Source organism: Nomascus leucogenys, chromosome 23 (genome assembly GCF_006542625.1).
Source record: "Nomascus leucogenys isolate Asia chromosome 23, Asia_NLE_v1, whole genome shotgun sequence".
Taxonomy (NCBI): Eukaryota; Metazoa; Chordata; class Mammalia; order Primates; family Hylobatidae; genus Nomascus; species Nomascus leucogenys.
The window spans coordinates 13,684,569-13,703,838 of record NC_044403.1 but is presented as its reverse complement, the minus strand read 5'-3'; the positions used below and the strand labels follow the sequence as shown (position 1 = coordinate 13,703,838).

At 37.8% G+C, this 19,270-nt stretch overlaps 1 long non-coding RNA gene across 1 annotated transcript in view; it reads right to left on the bottom strand.

Annotated features, from left to right (window-relative positions):
- Positions 1–339: 339 nt before the first annotated feature.
- LOC115832899 overlaps positions 340–19,270 on the bottom strand; it is a 58,471-nt gene continuing 39,540 nt past the window's right edge. Inside the window, exon 4 of the long non-coding RNA XR_004028292.1 lies at positions 340–469. This is a non-coding gene — a long non-coding RNA (uncharacterized LOC115832899). The remainder of the gene's footprint in view (positions 470–19,270) is intronic.

The following is a 19,270-nucleotide window of genomic DNA, read 5'->3' as shown; positions in this document are numbered from 1 at the left end:
CCTCCTCTTTCTCTCCCTTCCCCTCCCCTCCCCCTTCTCACCTCCTCTCCCTTCCCCCTTTCCACCTCCTCTTCCCTCCCCCTTCCCACCTCCTCTCCTTCCCCATTCCCCTCTCCCCTCTCTCCTCTTCCCTTTCCCTTTCTCTCCTCTCCTCTCCATCCCATCCTATCCCATCCTGTCCTGTTCCATTCCATCTCTATTCCTGTCATCTTTATTGTTGTTTGTGCTGGGAAAATCTGTGCTGGGAAAAGGAGTTTGGGCCGATTTGGGAAAAAGAAATTTGTTTCTTTGTATATCCATTTATTCATTCAACAAACATTTATGTAGTACCTACATTATGTTCCTGGGAAATGAAGAGAAAATGACCGGATCCATGGCCTTAACTTGACTATTTTACAGCATAGTGGGGAGAGGATATAGGACCTACTACAATACAGTGTAATAATTCCGTAACGAAGGTATGTATGAGCTGCAAAGGAAATGCAGAAGATACTGAGTACTTGAGGTCAGACTTGCAAAAAATGAGTAATTTTCTGTGGGGAGAGGAAATCAGACAGAATAAATACATTTTATATTCAAAATTTCAGACAAATTAGGGAACCTGGCATGTTGAAAGAAAAAATAATGGCTTAGAACGACCTGAGGAAGATAGATGAGGGGTGAAACCATTGAAGCTAAGTGAGGGCCAGATTTGGAGAGGACTTCATGACAAAGTTTTTAAGAGCTATGATCTGATCAGAATTGCATGAGCAGAATAAAGAAAAGGAACTAACATTAGTTAAGCATGTGTGCTAGCTCTGTAATGACTATTTTTACTCTTTTTCTCTTTTTTAAGAGATGTGGATCTCTCTCTGTTGCTCAGGCTGGAGTTCAGTGGTGCAATCATAGCTCACTTCAGCCTCGACCTCCTGGGCTCAAGCAATCCTACTATCTCAGCCTCACCAGTAGCAAGGGCTACAGGCACATGCCACCATATTTGGCTAACTTAATTTTTGGTTTTTTTTTTTAAGAGAGAGGGTTTCACTATGTTGCCCAGGCTGGTGTCAAATTCCTGGCCTCAAGTGGTCTCACACCTTGACCTCCCAAAATGTTGAGATTACAAGCATGAGCCACCACACCCGGCATGTGATGACTCCTTTGGAATATAATATCTCAGTATGATCCAGTGGGAAGAGCACAACTTTGAGTCTAGACAAACTTGGGTTCAAATCTTAGATCTTTTTCATTAAGAGTTGGGCCAATTCTTTAAGTTCTTTGAACTCCTACCCTCTTCATAATGTTTAATACATAACCTGCAGGCTTGTTATAAAGAACAGATGCTAGGTGTAAAATGAATAACATAGTAAGTATAGCTATATTGTTACTACTAATAAACTTTGTTAGAGCCAAAATTCAAAGCCATGCTTCATTCCAAAGAACACACTTAACATGGACCTAGTCAATAGGAGGCTGCAGCCCTTTGGCCAGATTGCTTTGTTTAGCACTTTGTTTAGCGCGCTTTGTTTAGCACACAATTCATTTTGAGTACACCAAAGTTAACCCTGAGAATTATATGGGAGTTGTGATCTAAAAGCTGTGTTTTTGTGATATATTTACAGCAGTGAGGATGTAAATGTAAAAATAACTTTTTACCACCATGAAGCATGAACCAGCCAAGAAGTAGAGCCAAAACAGAAGGAGGCAGAGCGAGGAAAAGGAGAGTAAGTCCTAGTTCAGCTTCACCTAAGTCAGCACAAGCAATGAGCTTTTTTTAAGTAAGTGAGCTAAATACTAGTAATAACTACAATAATAACAATAGCTTTTCTTTAACTCAACTTGCATTGAGTCTTCAGTCACTTGTATCCAATAGTACACCGACTAATTAAATTGGAATGAGCAACCTAGAAGCTCACTTTGGAATAGCAATAATGTAGAGTTGGAAGAGTTTTCATCAATAAGGGAAAGAAACTAAATATGAGGAAGTGAAGACAGTCCATGTAGACTGCTTGTTCTAGAAGCTGATCTATTTTTAAAAAATTACAAAGGAGAAGGTTCAGTAGCTAGAGTGGAGGCAGATTGAGGAAGTATTTATTCCTAAGATGGGAGAGACTTGAGCATGTTTATGCACAAAGGGAAAGATGCCAGTGGAAAGGAAAAGGTTGATAGTACTGAGAAGAAAGTGGATAATTAATGGCAGAAATCCAGACGGACACAGAATGTGATGACTATTTCTGTTGCCGTGAAATCTCTAGTAAGGTCTAGGGTCTGCTCAGATGGTAAATTTGACTAAAAGTGTTCAATATTTTTATTTTTTATTTATATATCTATTTTGGCTTTTCAGCATGTCTAATATTTTGATGTCTCCTTTAATCTTGTCTACTGTCCTAAAATCAAGTGAAGTCTGATAATACCCCACTGTCCCCACCAAAAGCAAACAAACACAAAAATAAACAGAACTAAACTAAACCTCTCTATTCAAACTAGTAGAGATCTTCATGGCCAAAGAATACCCCAGATTACTAAAGGCGTCTCAGAACAGTCATTTTGCAGGCTTTTAGTTTCTGCTTTACTTTTTTGCCTGCAATTTTGCACAATCAAATGCACAAAAACAATGGGAAAGGGGATTACGTCAAATGTACGAAAGAAATGGCAGGAATCCAGTGGGAAAGACATGCCCTCCACATTTGGCAGGAGGCGTGCTGGGAGGCAGTGGCTTTGCAGAGTGATGAGTCACACTTGAACAGAGGCTCTGGAAGGAATTAGTTCAAGAGAAGGCTGGAGAGCTCCCTGAAATGTATGAGTGCCTCAGGCCATTAGCAATGTGTGTGTGATCACAGTGAGACAAAGGAGACCCTGAGATCCGCAGACTTTCTTTCAGGAACCAGCAGAGTGTCCCTAGCTGCTCTTTCCTCCCTGGTGGGTGTAAAACCACAGCCCTTCTGTTTTAGTGGGAAAATGTTTCAAGAGGACCACTTTTTAGAAAACTTTGTCTGGGCCAAAGAATGTAATATGAGTGTAAAATACGTAAATAGATAAAGCAAGCCATGACTCTGAAGGAGAGATTTGATCTGCTCAAAGGTCAATTGGGCCACAAAATTAATGAGCTTGAGAAGGACAGGACAAGAGATGAGAGAGAAGGAATCTGTGTGTTTAACTCTGAATCAATTAACAAAAACAAGTAAGTGTCTGACTGGCAGCAAATTAGCTAGCATATGGATGAAGTCTAAACCAGGCATAGAACAAAACCAAATTTAAATATCAGACTTATCTATTGAACAGTATTGCAAATATCAAATGCCTTGCACTATAAATCGAAAGCTCCCAATTCTTATGCTAGTAAACTGCTGAATATTTAATACCTTGAGCAGGGGTGGGCCACCTTTTTGAAATAATGTTAAAAGTAAATAAATATAAATATCTACATAAATAACAGCTATGCTACTGATCCTGTTTATGTACAGTTTCATGGCGTTCATGTAACTTTGAGAACAGTAGTAAAATTCCAATTCTACGAGAGTGAATTTATAGTTTAAGCTTGTGATATAGAATAACAACTCTTTGTTACACTGTATGTTCAGATTTGGCCAGAAAATAAAAGAGAAGTGAGGTTTTCAGAGGCTGAATTATCAAAATGTCACCTAAAACCCCACAAATTGGTTTTTAAGTGAAGTACTATGAAATAAATAAAATTCTCTAGTAGACAATGCCATTGAGTTTGTCAGTTAGTCTATAAAGTATCGCGTGATAGAGCATTGTGTTTCTAAAGCATTAAATAATAGATCAAATGCTATGGCTACTGAAGGATGGATCAGTGCTGGATCACCTAAAATGGATTAAAAACAACTGCTAGTGTAGAGGCAGTTGTGCAATAATGTCAGAACGCAAGTTCAGAGTGTGCCAAAACATCTGCTAATTTCTAGCTGTTATAATATAAAACTTACTTTTTTCATTTCAAAAGACCAAAAAGTACTTGAGATGAGAGGAGGGAAATGTCTTCACTTTGGGGACTTACAGCGAAGACACAAAGCCCTTACAATACAATTGTGATAAGATGACTTGAACATTTCATTATTCTACTTTCATTTACTTAGGAGAATAACCTTGACACTAAATTAATGTAGAATAAAATGGAAGTTTCTACAAAGTGTAAACATCTCTACCATGTGACTAGAATGATGTCAGCAAAACTAGTGATCTCAGGCCAACAGTGAGCTGTGGAAGGTTGTCCTCTAACAGCAATTGAAGAGAATGGGCTGGTTTGGCTTTGACTTTTAAAAATTACTAGAGATGTGTGTTCTATGTCTCTCCTGCCATTTGAAAGGCACGTGTGTACATGAGAGCTGATAGTGTCCATTCTCCTTTTGCATGATAATTCTTGGCCCTTTGCCTGGTTTACTTTAGAGTTTGTATTACCTCATTATTTATATTTTTCTCCAATGTCCTGCTCTGAAGAGCTTTTCCTGAATGTGATTCTTCTATCTCTGTCTTCAGAGTTGGCCATGCAGAAATCTAATAATGTCAAACCATTGCCCGCGAGGATGTGATAATAATGACTTTTGCTTGGAGATGGCAACCAGTTAATGCAATATACTCAGGAGGGCTTTTGAAAGACTGCAATACAATTTCCCCATTTTACAGATAAAGAAACTGAGGTATATTTAAAAATGAAAGAAATAACAATTTTAATGGTCAGATGCCAAAATATTAAGGTAAATGAGAACAGCTGACATCTGCTAGGCACCACATCTTGAGGGAGATGCTAGGCTTTTTAAGTATGTTAATTCTAATTATTCCATTAACTTTGTAAATTAAACGGGACTGTTTCCATTTGTTGCTAGGGGCCAGGGCTGGGATTTGACCTCAAGCCTGTCTCCTTCCAAAGTCTGTTCTTTATCATATCACACAATGCTGCCTCCCCATTGAAAAGATAAGTTTATTATGTTTTTAAGTAGTAGATTGCTTCTTAAAGCATTTTATTAACTATTGTTTTATCTTCAAAGAATCTTTTCAGTTTAATAGGTATTGTTAACTTTTTGTTATAGAAAAAGAAACTGAGGTAAATGAAGACCGACTGACTTTGCTTACAAAGGTTAATCACATTATGGGAAATAAAATTCAGGTCTTTTGTGTTGAAAGACTGTGCCATTTACATTGTCTATTTCAAGTATTCATTTTTGGATAAACCCAAAGCAGTTAAGGTCAATGATACATGTATAGGGATTTCCACAAATAACCACATAATTTTACATGCCATTACCAAGACTGTAGGTAAGAGGTACTATTGTATACTGTAAAGAAAAATGCAATTAAATGTTTCCTGACAGCAGGAACCCTACATCCTCAACAACTAACATAGTGCCTTGGCAAATAGTAGGTATTCAATAACTATTTGCCAAATGAATAAAGAATAACTTAATAACATTCACAGTTAGAGGGAACTCATTAGTGAGGATAAAAGTGAATAGACAACATTGATTTGCAGTTGAAACTGTAAAGCTGCAACTTCTTAGCTTGTCTGTTAGGCCACTGATGAAAATGAGAGAATACCTTCTCTCAAAAAGCTTCACTGGGAAAATATGGTCTGAGAAATAATTTTAAATTTGAATATGCACAAAATCCAAATTCATCTATACAGTAAGAATTCCATAAGTGGTATATCCACTATTCAGTGGATACACCAAAAATGGCCATATGTCCTAAGAATTTGTTCTTTCAATCAATAAACAAATTTTGTGGAGTGCCTATAATGTGTTAGTCATGGTTCTAAATAGTAGAAAAATGGCAGTTAAAAAAAATACAGAAAAATGTTTCCCTCATAAACCACACATTCTAGTATAAGAAGTGAGAATAAATAAACAGTTAAGTATATATTATATCAAAACAATGAAGAAAACCAAGCAGGAAATTAGTACTGGTGTGTATATATGTGTGTCTATATGTAAGTAGGTGCAGTTTTAAATACAGTAGTGTAGGAGTCCTCACACAAAAGGTGACATCTGGCCGGGCGCGGTGGCTCACGCTTGTAATCCCAGCACTTTGGGAGGCCGAGGCGGGCGGATCACGAGGTCAGGAGATCAAGACCACGGTGAAACCCCGTCTCTACTAAAAAAAATACAAAAAAATTAGCCGGGCGTGGTGGCGGGTGCCTGTAATCCCAGCTACTGGGAGAGGCTGAGGCAGGAGAATGGCATGAAGCCGGGAGGCGGAGCTTGCAGTGAGCTGAGATTGCGCCACTGCACTCCAGCCTGGGCGACAGAGCGAGACTCCGTCTCAAAAAAAAAAAAAAAGAAAAAGATGAAGGAAAACTTAACTGACACATTTGAAGATATAGAGTATTTTCCCTGTGACTGACCTGTTAGTCCGGTTGGCCTAATGAATGGTTTTAGGAATTGGAGAATATTAGGTGACAAGGTCAGGTTAGGAGATGTACAGAGCGATATGGGTTTGGGGTCCCAGAGACGGGTAACTACCTAGGAGTCAAGTGCTTCTCTGACTAATATAAACAATAGTAATCTTCAGCAAATCATATGGACAGGGTTGTGAGTAATGGAGATGAGGGAGGAGGAGATGGGAGTATTGCCAGGAATATACAGAGTGCTGGAGCATTTGTTATGTGATACCTAGACTTGCCCAAATTTTCTTCTTTTTCTAGATGGTAGATTTTTTTGGAACTTTCTGCCTGACTTCAGTTTTCTTGTAGTGTACTATATAATAGTCATTAAGTAAATATTTGTTGAAAAAACAGAATAGAGAAATAAATATATGATTCCAGAAGATGATAAAATGATGAATGCAGCTTCATCTGAAAGGGGGTGGAGTAACATGTGGCAGACCAAGACTCCCATTAAAAACAGCTAGAAAAGCCGTGTAAGATCATAATGAGTTTGATGATGTTGTAAAATCAGTTTGATGAGCAAGTAAATATAGAAGGACTAAGTCAGGAGATTCGGATTTGGAGTGCATGGATCTTGTGGCTGATTTTCTCATCAAAACAATTACTAGATTCTGGAGCTGCACAGGATTGAAGACAGCAAACAAACTGATGTCCAATATCTAATAGTTCTTGAAGTAACTCGCGATCCTCCCTATTTTGGGGATATATAGTCACTGGAATGAATAACCAAGGACCCTGTGTGAGGGACATAAGGGAATCATCACAGTACACTCTTGCCATTATGTTATAGGGTTCTTCTTACTGTGGATCTCTGGGGCCTAAATAATGGCTCTCCAAATCTGAAAGCTCCAAATCTGAAAATTGTCTCAGACCTGATAACTGAGCAAGGCTTACGGTATTTTATTTGGGAAATCGCCCTCATCTCCCTACCCCTCCATTCATGCTTTGTTGTTTTTATTGATTTGGAGCAGAACCTTTCCTGGCTGCATATTTCTTTTACTGATAGGGATGGCATACCCTATTAATGGTCTGCATGGCTCCCTGTGAGTCAAGCTTGCTTTGCTTGGCTCCTACTTCATTCATCTTTCAACCTTGCTGGTCATTATAATAATTGCATAACCATAATGCTAATGATAATTGCTTAACTTATTATTAAGCCCTGCCACTTGGTCTCTATTATTGGGATGGGGAAGCCCAAGCATCATCTTCATGGTTATAAATGAGCCCAGCTCTGTGACTGCCTTTCCTACTGACATTTCTACCTTGCAGAACAAAACATCTTCTGAATATTTTAGTAATGCTGGTGCCCCTTATGTCAACGCCTACCTGAGGGCCTTCATGAACATGTGGTCCTCTGGGCCTTCTTGTGGAATATAATTTTCTGATGGGTGATGGGTCTTTCAGCCTTATATAATATATTTATTTGACATGTGCCCATTTCTTTCAGCCTCTCTTTCCCTTCCTATACTATCTGTCAGAATAATTCAAGCATTTCCACCTTGCTGAGAGTTTTTCACTCCTTTTTCCAGACTTCTATGAGCCAAGCAGTGAGTTTTCCGCCATCTCCGACGTCCTAACTAGAGCGTGTAGTCCTGCTATAATTTGAATGTTTTGACCCCTTCAAAATCATGTTGAAACTTAATGCCCAATGCAACAGTGTTAAGAGGTGTCACCTGTGGGAGCTGATTGAGTAATGAGGGCTCTTCCCTCAGGAGTATGATTAGAAGCCCCTATAAAATGACATGACAGAGGGAGTTCACCCCATTCTTGCACATTTCAGCCCTTCTGCCATGTGAGGACACCTAGATGGTATCATCTGTGAGAAATGGGCTCTCATCAGGCAGTGAACCTGTGGGCACCTTGATCTTGGGCTTTCCAGCCTCCATAACTGTGAGAAATAAGTTTCTGTTTTTTATAAATTACTTGGAGACTTCTGGTTCCAAACTGGTGGCATAGACACAAGCTGGCTTTACTCCCCAACCCCCTTTCCCCCAGAAGACCAAAACCAAATATACAGCACTGAGATTATCAACGGCAATATATCAAAACTCAAATGTGAGGATAAGTCAATTTCCTGGGTCACAGATAATTAAAAAAAAAAAAAACTCAGTAGATGGTAAGAGAATCAGATTTTTATATTTATGACACCCCTCCCCTCACTCTGCCTGGCACCAGACATGTGGAAACTTTTCCCCAACTCATGGCTTCTACACTGGAAAAGTGAGAATAAAGTGAACAACCAGCTTTCCCACCATCTTGGGTTCTTTAGCAGGTGACTCGTCCATGCCTCAACCCAGGAGAAGCATTCCGAGTGCCTGAAGTGAGACATATCCCTGAGGACAGCCAGAGACAATGCGGGGAAGTGAGACTACCAACTCCAGCCCTGGAAACTCTGCTCTGTAACTCTGTCAAAGGAGATACCAAATCATAGTGGCTGTTTGGCAGCATCATACTGTAGGAAGTATGTTCCACAGGTCTCCTGGGCATGAACCACTAGCCAGCCTTTCCACATGGCTGGACCTCCCTTTGGGACCTCCCCAGTTCTAGATAGGCAGCACTCTGATTGGTTAGTAGAGCTGACAGAAATCTGGGCTTTAGGCACCATCTAGTGCCAAAAAGGAGGCAGTGACTTAGAGAACAAATGTAAGACATTCAACAGGTAAATTACAAAGATTCTCTAAGCAAACATAACCAATAGTAACCAAAACAAGGCAGACAGAGAAGTCTGGAGTAAATAATCCTTAAATGCAAAGACATAGAACTATAGCCACAAGAAACAATAGCAAAGAAAGAACGATGACCTCCCCAAAGAGACAAAGCAAGAAAATAGTGACTGACCCTAACAACATAGTAATATGTGAGCTCTCTGACCAAGAATTCAAAAGAGCAGTTTTAAGGAAACTCAGTTTCCTCAAATATCAAGTTTAGATATTTGTCCCCAACCAATTATCATATTATATTGTAATCTCCAATGCTGGAAGTGTGGCCTGGTGGGAGGTGTTTGGATCATGGGGGCAGATTTCTCATAGCTTGGTGCTGTCTTCATGATGGTGAGTTCTCACAAGATCTGGTCATTTAAAAGTGTGTGGCACCTCCTTCCTCCATTCTCTCTCACTCCTGCTTTCGCCATGTGAAAAGTGCCTTCTCCCACTTGGCCTTCTGCCTTTATTTAAAATTCCCTGAAGCTTCACCAGAAGCCAAGCAGATGAACATACCATGCTTCCTGTAAATCCTGCAGAACCATGAGCCAGTTAAACCTCTTGTCTTTATAAATTATGCAGTCTCCAGTGTTTCTTTATAGCAATGCAAGAATAGACTGATACACTCAGTGATCTCCAATATAACACAAAAACAATTCAAAAATTTGTCAGAAAAATTTAACAAAGAGATCGAAATAACTTTTGAAAGTCAAACAGAAGTCTTAGAACTGAGAAATATATTTGCTGAACTAAAAGTTTATTAGAGGCTCTCAACAGCAGAATCCACCAAGCCAAAAAAAAAAAATCAGTGAGCTCAAAGCCTATTTGAAATTACACAGTCAGAGAAGTAAAACAGAAAAAAGAATGAAAAGGAATGAAGATTTTTTCCACAAAATATATAAACTTACCTCAAAAAACCAAATCTGAGAATTATTGATGTTCAAGAGGGAGTTGAGTAGGAGCAATGGGTAGAAAGTTTATTTAAAAAAAGGAATAATAGAAAACATTCCTAAACTTGAGAAAGAGATCAATATCCAGGTACAGAAAGATTAGAGAACACCAAACAGGGTTCAACCCAAATAAGACTACCCCCCAAAATATAATAATCAATCTCTCAAAGGTCAAAGACAAAAAGAATTCAAAAAGCAGCAACAGAAAAAAAGGCAAAAAACTTAGGAAGAAGCTCCAATTCATCTCCCAGCAGACTTCTCAATGGAAACCACACACACTTGGAAGTAGGGGGACAATATTTTCAAAGTTCTGAAGGAAAAAAAACCTGTCATTCAAGAATACTTTATCTTGCAAAGCTATTCTTTATATATGAAGGAGAGAGAAAGTCTTTCCCGGATAAACAAAAGCTAAGAGAATTCACCGTTACCAAACCCTTCTTACAAAGAACTGCTAAGGGAGTTCTTCAAAGTTTTCTTTCCAAAAAATACACTAATGTGCACAAAGAAACATTTGAAGGCATAAAATCCACGTGTGAAATTAAATACAAAAACAAACTCAGAATAACTTCAATACTGTAACTGTGGCATACAGTCCCCTTACAATTCTAGTATGAAGCATAAAAAATGAGTCAATAAAAAAACAATAATAGCTAAGTTACAGGCAATATACAAATATGTACATTGATACAACCAAAAGTCAAAATGTGAAGGAATTGAGTTAAAATGCAGAGAAGTTTTTAGTTTTTTCTTCGTTTGCTTTTACTATTTTTTGTGATATAAGTTACCTACTTAATGTAAGTTGTTATATCTATAAGATATTTTTGTAAGCCTCATAGTAACTACAATGCAAAACCCTAGAACAGATACACTAAAAATTAAAAGCAATGAATTAAAACATACTACCAGGGAAAATTACGTAGCCATGAAGGATAACAGCAAGAAAGGAAGAAAGAGAGGAGATAAAAAACAACCAGAAAACCAGCAACAAAATGTCTGTAGTAAGTCCTTACTTACTAGTAACAACACAGAATGTAAATGGACTCAGTTTTTCAATTAAAAGACATAGAGTGGCTGAATGGATACAGAAGCAAGACTCAAATATGCTGCCTATAAGAAATCCATCTCACCTATAAAGACACACACATAGACTAAAAGTGAAGGGATGGAAGGAGATATGCCCAGCAAGTGGGAATCAAAAAGAACAGGAATTGCTATACTTACGTCAGACTACAAGTCAAAAGTGACTACAAGTCAAAGAGAAATAAAGAAGGTCACTATATTATGATAAGTGGGTCAATACAGCAAGAAGATATAACAATTATAAATAGCTATGCACCCAACACCATGGCACCCAAGAATTCAAGCAAACATTAATGGAACTAAAGAGAGAGATACACTGTAATGCTACAGTAGGGGTTTCAACACCCTACTCTTAGTAATGGACAGATCATTTAGATAGCAAATCAATAAAGCGACATTGGAATTAGACACTAGACTGCAAAGACCTAACTGACATTTACAAAACATTTCACTCAATTGCTACAGAATACACATTCCTTTCATCAACATGTACAACCTTCTCCAGGACAGACCATATTTTAGGCCAGTAAAACAAATTTCAACAAATGTTTAAAAAGTAGAAATCATATCTAGTATCTTTTCTGACCACAATCAAATAAAACTATAAATCAATAATAAGAGAAACCTTGAAAATTACACAATCACATGAAAGTTAAACAACGTGCTTCTGAATTACCAATGGGTCAATGAAGAGATTACCAAGGAAATTTAAAAGTTTCTTGGAACAACGGAAAATGGAAATACAGCACACTAAAATCTATGGGAGACTGCAAAACAGTACTAAAAGGGAAGTTTATAACAATAAATGCCTACATTTAAAAAGTTGAAAGCCTTCAAATAAACAACCAAACAATCCACTTCAAGGAACTAGAAAAGCAAGAACAAACCAAACCCAAAATTAGTAGAGGCAAAGAAATAACAAACATAAGTACAGAAATCAATAAAATTGAGAAAAAAATACAGAAAATCAAATATAAAACAAAAAATTCTTTTTTAAAAAAAGAGAAAATGGACAAACCTTTACCTAGACTAAGATAAAAAAGAGACAAGAACCAAAGATATAAAATAGAAATAAAAAGGGGACATAACATATGAGACAACAGAAATACAAAGAATTATTAGAGAATATTATGAACAACTATATGCTAACAAACTAGAAAACCTAGAGGAAATGCATAAATTCCTGGACACCTACAACCTGTCAAAATTAAACCATGAAGAAATAGAAAACCTCAACAAACCAACAATAAGTAATGAAATCAAAGCTGTAATAAAGTCTCCCGTCAATGAAAAGTTCAGGACCTGCTGGCTTCACTGCTGTATTCTACCAAACATTTAAAGAAGAACTAATGCCATGCCCAAACTCTTCAAGAAAATTAAAGAAGAGGAAATACTTTCAATCTTATTCTGAGACAAACTTACCCTGATACCAAAACCAGACTAGAACACACACACAAAAAAGAAAACTACTAGCCCGTATGATTGAGAAACATAGATGCAAACATTCTCATGAAAATATTGCAAACGGAGGCCAGGCGCGGTGGCTCACACCTGTAATCCCAGCACTTTTGGAGGCCTAGGAGGGCAGATCATAAGGTCGGGAGTTCGAGACCAGCCTGACCAACATGGTGAAACCCTGTCTCTACCAAAATTACAAAAATTAGCTGGGCTTGGTGGTGTGCACCTTAATCCCAGCTACTCAGAAGGCTGAGTCAGGAGAATCACTTGAATCCGGGAGGCGGAGGTTGCAGTGAGCTGAGATCGTGCCACCGCTCTCCAGCCTGGGCAACACAGCAGGACTCCATCTCAAAAAGAAAAGAAAATACTGCAAACTGAATTCAAAATATTAAAAAGATCATCTACCATGATCAAGTGGGATTCACCCAAGGGAGGCTGAACATAGGATGGTTCAACATGAACAAATCAATAAACATGAAACATCACATCAACAAAACCAAGACAAACACCATATTATCATTTCAATAGATGCTGAAAAATCATTCAAGAAAATTCAGCATATCTTTATGATAAAACCCCCAACAAAGGTATAGAAAGAACGTACCTCAAGATAATAAAGGCTGTATATGACAAACCCACAGCCAGCATCATATTAAAAAGGGAACATTTAAAAGCCTTTCCTCTAAGATCTAGAACAAGACAAGGGCAGCCACTTGTATCACTTTTATTCAACAATATACTGAAGTTCTGGCCTGAGCAATTAGGCAGGAGAAAGAAATAAAGGGCATCTAAATTGGAAAGGAAGAAGTCAGATTGCATGAAGATGATGTGGTCTTATATTTAGAAAAACCTAAAAACTCCACGACAAAATTGTTAAAACTGATAAATTCAGTAAATTTGAAGGATACAAAAATCAACATACAAAACCAGTGGTATTTATATACACCAGTAGTAAACATTCTATAAAAGAAATCAAGAAAGCAATAACATTTACAATTGCTATAAAGAATATAAAAGACCTAGGAATCAATTTAAACAAAGAAGTGAAATATCTTTACTAGAAGAACTATAAAACATTGATTAAAAAAATTGAAGAGGGCACAAAAAAATGGAAATATATCCCATGCTCGTGGATTGGAAGAATTAATATTATATATTAAGATAATAATACTATCCAAAGCAATTCACAGATTCAATGCAATTCCTATCAAAATACCAGCGATGCTTTTCACAGAAGAGAAATTAATATGGAACTAGAAAAGACCCTTAATAGCCAAAGCTATCCTGAGCTAAAAGAATAAAGCTAGAGGTATCACCCTACCTGACTTTAAAATATACTACAAAGCTATAGTAAATCAGCATGGTAATGGCATAAAAACAAATACATAGACCAGTGGAACAGAAGAGAGGACTCAGATGTAAATCCACCTATTTACAGTCAACTCATTCAACAAGATTCCAAGAACATACAATTGGGACAGTCTCTTCAATAAACAGTGCTGGAAAAACTGGATAAACATATACAGAAGAATGAAGCTAGACCCGTATCTCTTGCCACATACAAAAATCAAATCAAAATGGATTGTAGACTTAAGTCTAAGACCTGAAACTATGAAACCACTAAAAGAAAATTGGAGGAAACACTCCAGTACATTGATCTGGGCAACAGTTTTTTGTGTAAGACCTCATAAGCACAGGCAACAACAGTAAAAATAGACAAATGTGGTTACATCAAATTAAAAATCTTCTGCACAGAAAAGAAAATAATCAGCAAGGTGATGAAACAGCTCACAGAATGAGAAAATATTTAAAATTATTCACCTGACAAGGAATTAATAACCAGAAAATATAAGGAGTTCAAACAACTCAATAACAAAAGACCCAAATAATTCAACTAAAAATGGGCAAAATAATTGAATAGGCATTTCTCAAAAAAGACATACAGATGGCCATATGAAAATATTGTCAACATAAATTATCAGAGAAATGCAAATTAAAACAATAATAACATATCATCTCCAAGAACAGTTAGAATGGCTTTTATCAAAAAGAGGGAATAACAGATGCTGGCTTCAATGTGGACAAGGAGAACTCTATCTCCTCATACACTGTTGGTGGAAATGTAATAGCACAGCCACTATGGAAAATGGTATAGAGCTTTCCCAAAAAACTGAAAACAGAACTTCTATAAGATCCAGCAATTCCACTACTGGGTATACATCCAAAAGAAAGGAAATCAATTTATTGTCCAGTTGTCTGTACTCCCATGTTTATTGCAGCACAATTTACAATAGCCAAAATATGGAATCCGCCTAAGTGTCCGTCTGTGAATGAATGGATAAAGTACATATGGTAAATATACACAATGGAATATTATTCAGCCACAAAAAAGAATGAAATTCTGTCATTTGCAACCACATAGGTGGAACTGGGAGTCATTATGAAGTAGGCCAAGCACATAAAGACAAATATAACATATTCTCACTCATATGTGTGAGCTAAAAAGTGGATCTCATTAAAATAGAGAGTAAATCGAAGGTTACCAGAGGCTGGGAAATGTAGAGGGGAAAAGGAGACAAAGAAGGGTTTATGAATGAGTAAAAATATACCTTTAGAAAAAATAAAACCTAGTGTTCAGTAGGTTGACTATGGAAAACATTAATCGATGATACATTTCAAAATAGCTAGGAGAGAATAATTTGAATGTTCTAATGTAAAGATAAATATTTAGGTGACAGATATCCCAATTACCCTGATTTGACTACAGATGAATGCATCCAATTATATGTACCCCCAACTATATACATCTAATATGTATCAATAAAAAGAAGTGAATCAAATTACCCAGTGTCAGGTATTTTGTTGTATCGGTGGAAACAAACTAAGACAAGTCTTGTGCCCCAGAAAAGTGCATCTAAGTAAATAAATTATTGCTTATCTAGTCGTACATCATAGTTCCCTTGACCAAGCAACATCAGAATTCAATCCCAGGATTACTCACAGGGATCACCGTTGTATTCTTGGTGTGATTTTTTTTAGATTGATAACATATTCCTCCCTTATCAGGCCAAGCACATCCCCTACTAGGTTATGCTGGATTTAACCCTAATTATCATCCTCATAGCCATGTGAGTGGGGACAGATTCTGAGAGACACATCTGATACTTCATTGAGGAGAGATTCTTGCAGCATCTTCCAGCATAGTAGAAGTGCCAGCTCTTGCTAGGGCAAGATGAGCTACGTCTGCAAGCCCAAAGGCTCACAGAGAGTTGCAGAATTTACATTTCAATGTCCCCTGTCCACGTGTCTCAGAATCTCAGGTTTATTCATCCGGGCTGGGTTCTTCACATAACAGGACTACTTTGGTTGAAATTTCAAATGTCTTTTTTTTTTAATTAATTAATTTTTTTTTATTATTATACTTTAGGTTTTAGGGTACATGTGCACAATGTGCAGGTTTGTTACATATGTATCCATGTGCCATGTTGATTTCCTGCACCCATTAATTCGTCATTTATCATTAGGTATATCTCCTAATGCTGTCCCTCCCCCCTCCCCCACCCCACAACATCCCCGAGTGTGATGTTCCCCTTCCTGTGTCCATGAGTTCTCATTGTTCAATTCCCACCTATGAGTGAGAACATGCGGTGTTTGGTTTTTTTGTCCTTGCGATAGTTTACTGAGAATGATGTTTTCCAGTTTCATCCATGTCCCTACAAAGGACATGAACTCATCATTTTTTATGGCTGCATAGTATTCCATGGTGTATATGTGCCACATTTTCTTAATCCAGTCTATCGTTGTTGGACATTTGGGTTGGTTCCAATTCTTTGCTATTGTGAATAGTGCCGCAATAAACATACGTGTGCATGTATCTTTATAGCAGCATGATTTATAGTCCTTTGGGTATATACCCAGTAATGGGATGGCTGGGTCAAATGGTATTTCTAGTTCTAGATCCCTGAGGAATCGTCACACTGACTTCCACAATGGTTGAACTAGTTTACAGTCCCACCAACAGTGTAAAAGTGTTCCTATTTCTCCACATCCTCTCCAGCACCTGTTGTTTCCTGACTTTTTAATGATGGCCATTCTAACTGGTGTGAGATGGTATCTCACTGTGGTTTTGATTTGCATTTCTCTGATGGCCAGTGATGATGAGCATTTCTTCATGTGTTTTTTGGCTGCATAAATGTCTTCTTTTGAGAAGTGTCTGTTCATGTCCTTCACCCACTTTTTGATGGGGTTGTTTGTTTTTTTCTTGTAAATTTGTTTGAGTTCATTGTAGATTCTGGATATTAGCCCCTTGTCAGATGAGTAGGTTGCAAAAATTTTCTCCCATTCTGTAGGTTGCCTGTTAACTCTGATGGTAGTTTCTTTTGCTGTGCAGAAGCTCTTTAGTTTAATGAGATCCCATTTGTCAATTTTGGCTTTTGTTGCCATTGCTTTTGGTGTTTTCTGTGGAATGCTGCAACTCCAACAATTAAGTCTTCAGCCTGTGCCTCAACTGTGTCTGCCCTCCCAACACAGTTGATAAAAGGATCATTGTGATCTATCAGAGCTTTACAGAGAAGCTATCTGGCTCTCACACAGCTACCAACTGCTTGTTAACAGCCTTCACTCTTTCTGATAGGTGTCAATATAACTTAGTAATAACTAGTCAACTCTTCTGAGTGTTTAAGCATTTTCTTCCCTGCCTCTTCCATATGTTTCAAATATCGACATCATTACACCTGTCACAGCATGTCTTTCCACTAAAACATTTTCCCAGTTCAACACCAGAGAAATCTCTGCCAATTGAACTGGAACTTTGTGCCAGGAATTTTCCATGCTCACTTATTAGGGAGGACGGTGTCCTCTTCACCTGCTGAGAGGTCAGTGAGTGAGTCAGTCTTCTACATCCCCATCTTGAGACCTGTTTTCTTGGACTATCCTGATACTATTTGTGTTAATCCAGATACTGCAAGAAAAAGACATCAAGGCCATGTCTTTAAACTTGCAAGAGTTTAAAAGAGGAAATGCTTAAAGGAAAGAGGCCTGAGGAGCCTAAAAGGTCTGTCAGACCACAGATGGAGAGAGGAAAGAAAGTTCAGGTGGAAGCACGCTTGCAAGTCTGACCTTCAAGTGAAAGAGAGAAGGAAGAACATTAAAACCATGGAGGACTGTCTCTAGAGCCTATGCTTTGCATTATAAAAACATATGACATATAAAATATGAGTAGACCATGCTTTACTTAACATCAGGGAAATTAGAATGAGTATATTAGTTGATCCAGTGCCTTTACAACAAAATATATATGCTTTCTCTTCCTGAAGTTTAATCATTCCATGATATTACCAATGTTTGCTTGTCTTTGCTCAATAACCTCCACTGTATGTCTGGTAGTGTATTTTGAAAACTGTAATATTATTATTTTGCTAGTTAGGTGAATGAAGATATAAAAAATTTACTTATTGTTTAGGCACTATCTGATTCACTTGAGAATCAACTCATGTAGACATGACTATATTAATATTAATTTATAAATAAGATTTCATCTTAAATCTCTGACTAAGCCTGAAGTTTATCTTAATTGAAAATTTAGACTCAATTTTAAAAAGTCGGTCAAAAAATAAGTCAAACTATAGGCTAGGAGAGGCATATCTGGTAAAGACTGTTATCTAAAATATAGAAACAGGCCAGAGGTGATGACTCAAACCTGTAATCTCAACACTTTGGGAGGCCAAGTTGGGAGGATTGCTTGAGATCAGGAGTTCAAGACCAGCTGGGAAACCTAGGGAGACCTCGTCTCTACAAAATATAAAAAATATATATTAGCTAGACATGACAGCATTTGCCTGTAGCCATAGCTGCTTGGGAGGCTGAGGAGGGAGGATCAGTTGAGCCCAGGATGTCAAGGCTGCAGTGAGCTGTGATTGTGCCACCATGCTCTAGCCTGGGTGACAGAGTCACCTTGTCTCTAAAAATAAAAAATTAATTTTAATTTTTTAAAATCTGCTCATTTCAGATTTAGTAAAAAAACAAAAACAGGCCGGGTGCGGTGGCTCACGCCCGTAATCCCAGCACTTTGGGAGGCCAAGGCGGGCGGATCATGTGAGGTCAGGAGATCGAGACCATCCTGGCTAACATGGTGAAACCCCGTCTCTACTAGAAATACAAAAAATTAGCCAGGCGTGGTGGCAGGCACCTGTAGTCCCAGCTACTCGGGAGGCTGAGGCAGGAGAATGGCATGAACCTGGGAGGCAGAACTTGCAGTGAGCCGAGATCGCGCCACTGCACTCCAGCCTGGGTGACAGAGTGAGACTCTGTCTCAAAAACAAAAAAACAACCAAAAGCAAAAACTTCCCAAAATAAAATATACAATGAACTCTTAAAATCCAACAATAAAAAAAAAAACAATTTTTTAAATGGGCAAAAGCCCTGAATGTATACCTCATCAAATAAAATATTCAGATGGAAAATAAGCATAAGAAAAGATCCTTAACATCATATGCTGTTAAGGAATTTCAAAACAACAATGAGGTACCCTACACACCTTTTCAAATGGCCCAAATCCAAGACACTGACTATACCAAGTGCTGATGGGGGTGTAGAACAAGAATATTCATTCATTGCTGCAAAATGGTTCAGCTATTTCTTACGAAACTTACCATACAATTCAGCAATTGTACCCATTGTTATTTAATCAAATAAGTTGAAAATTTATGTCC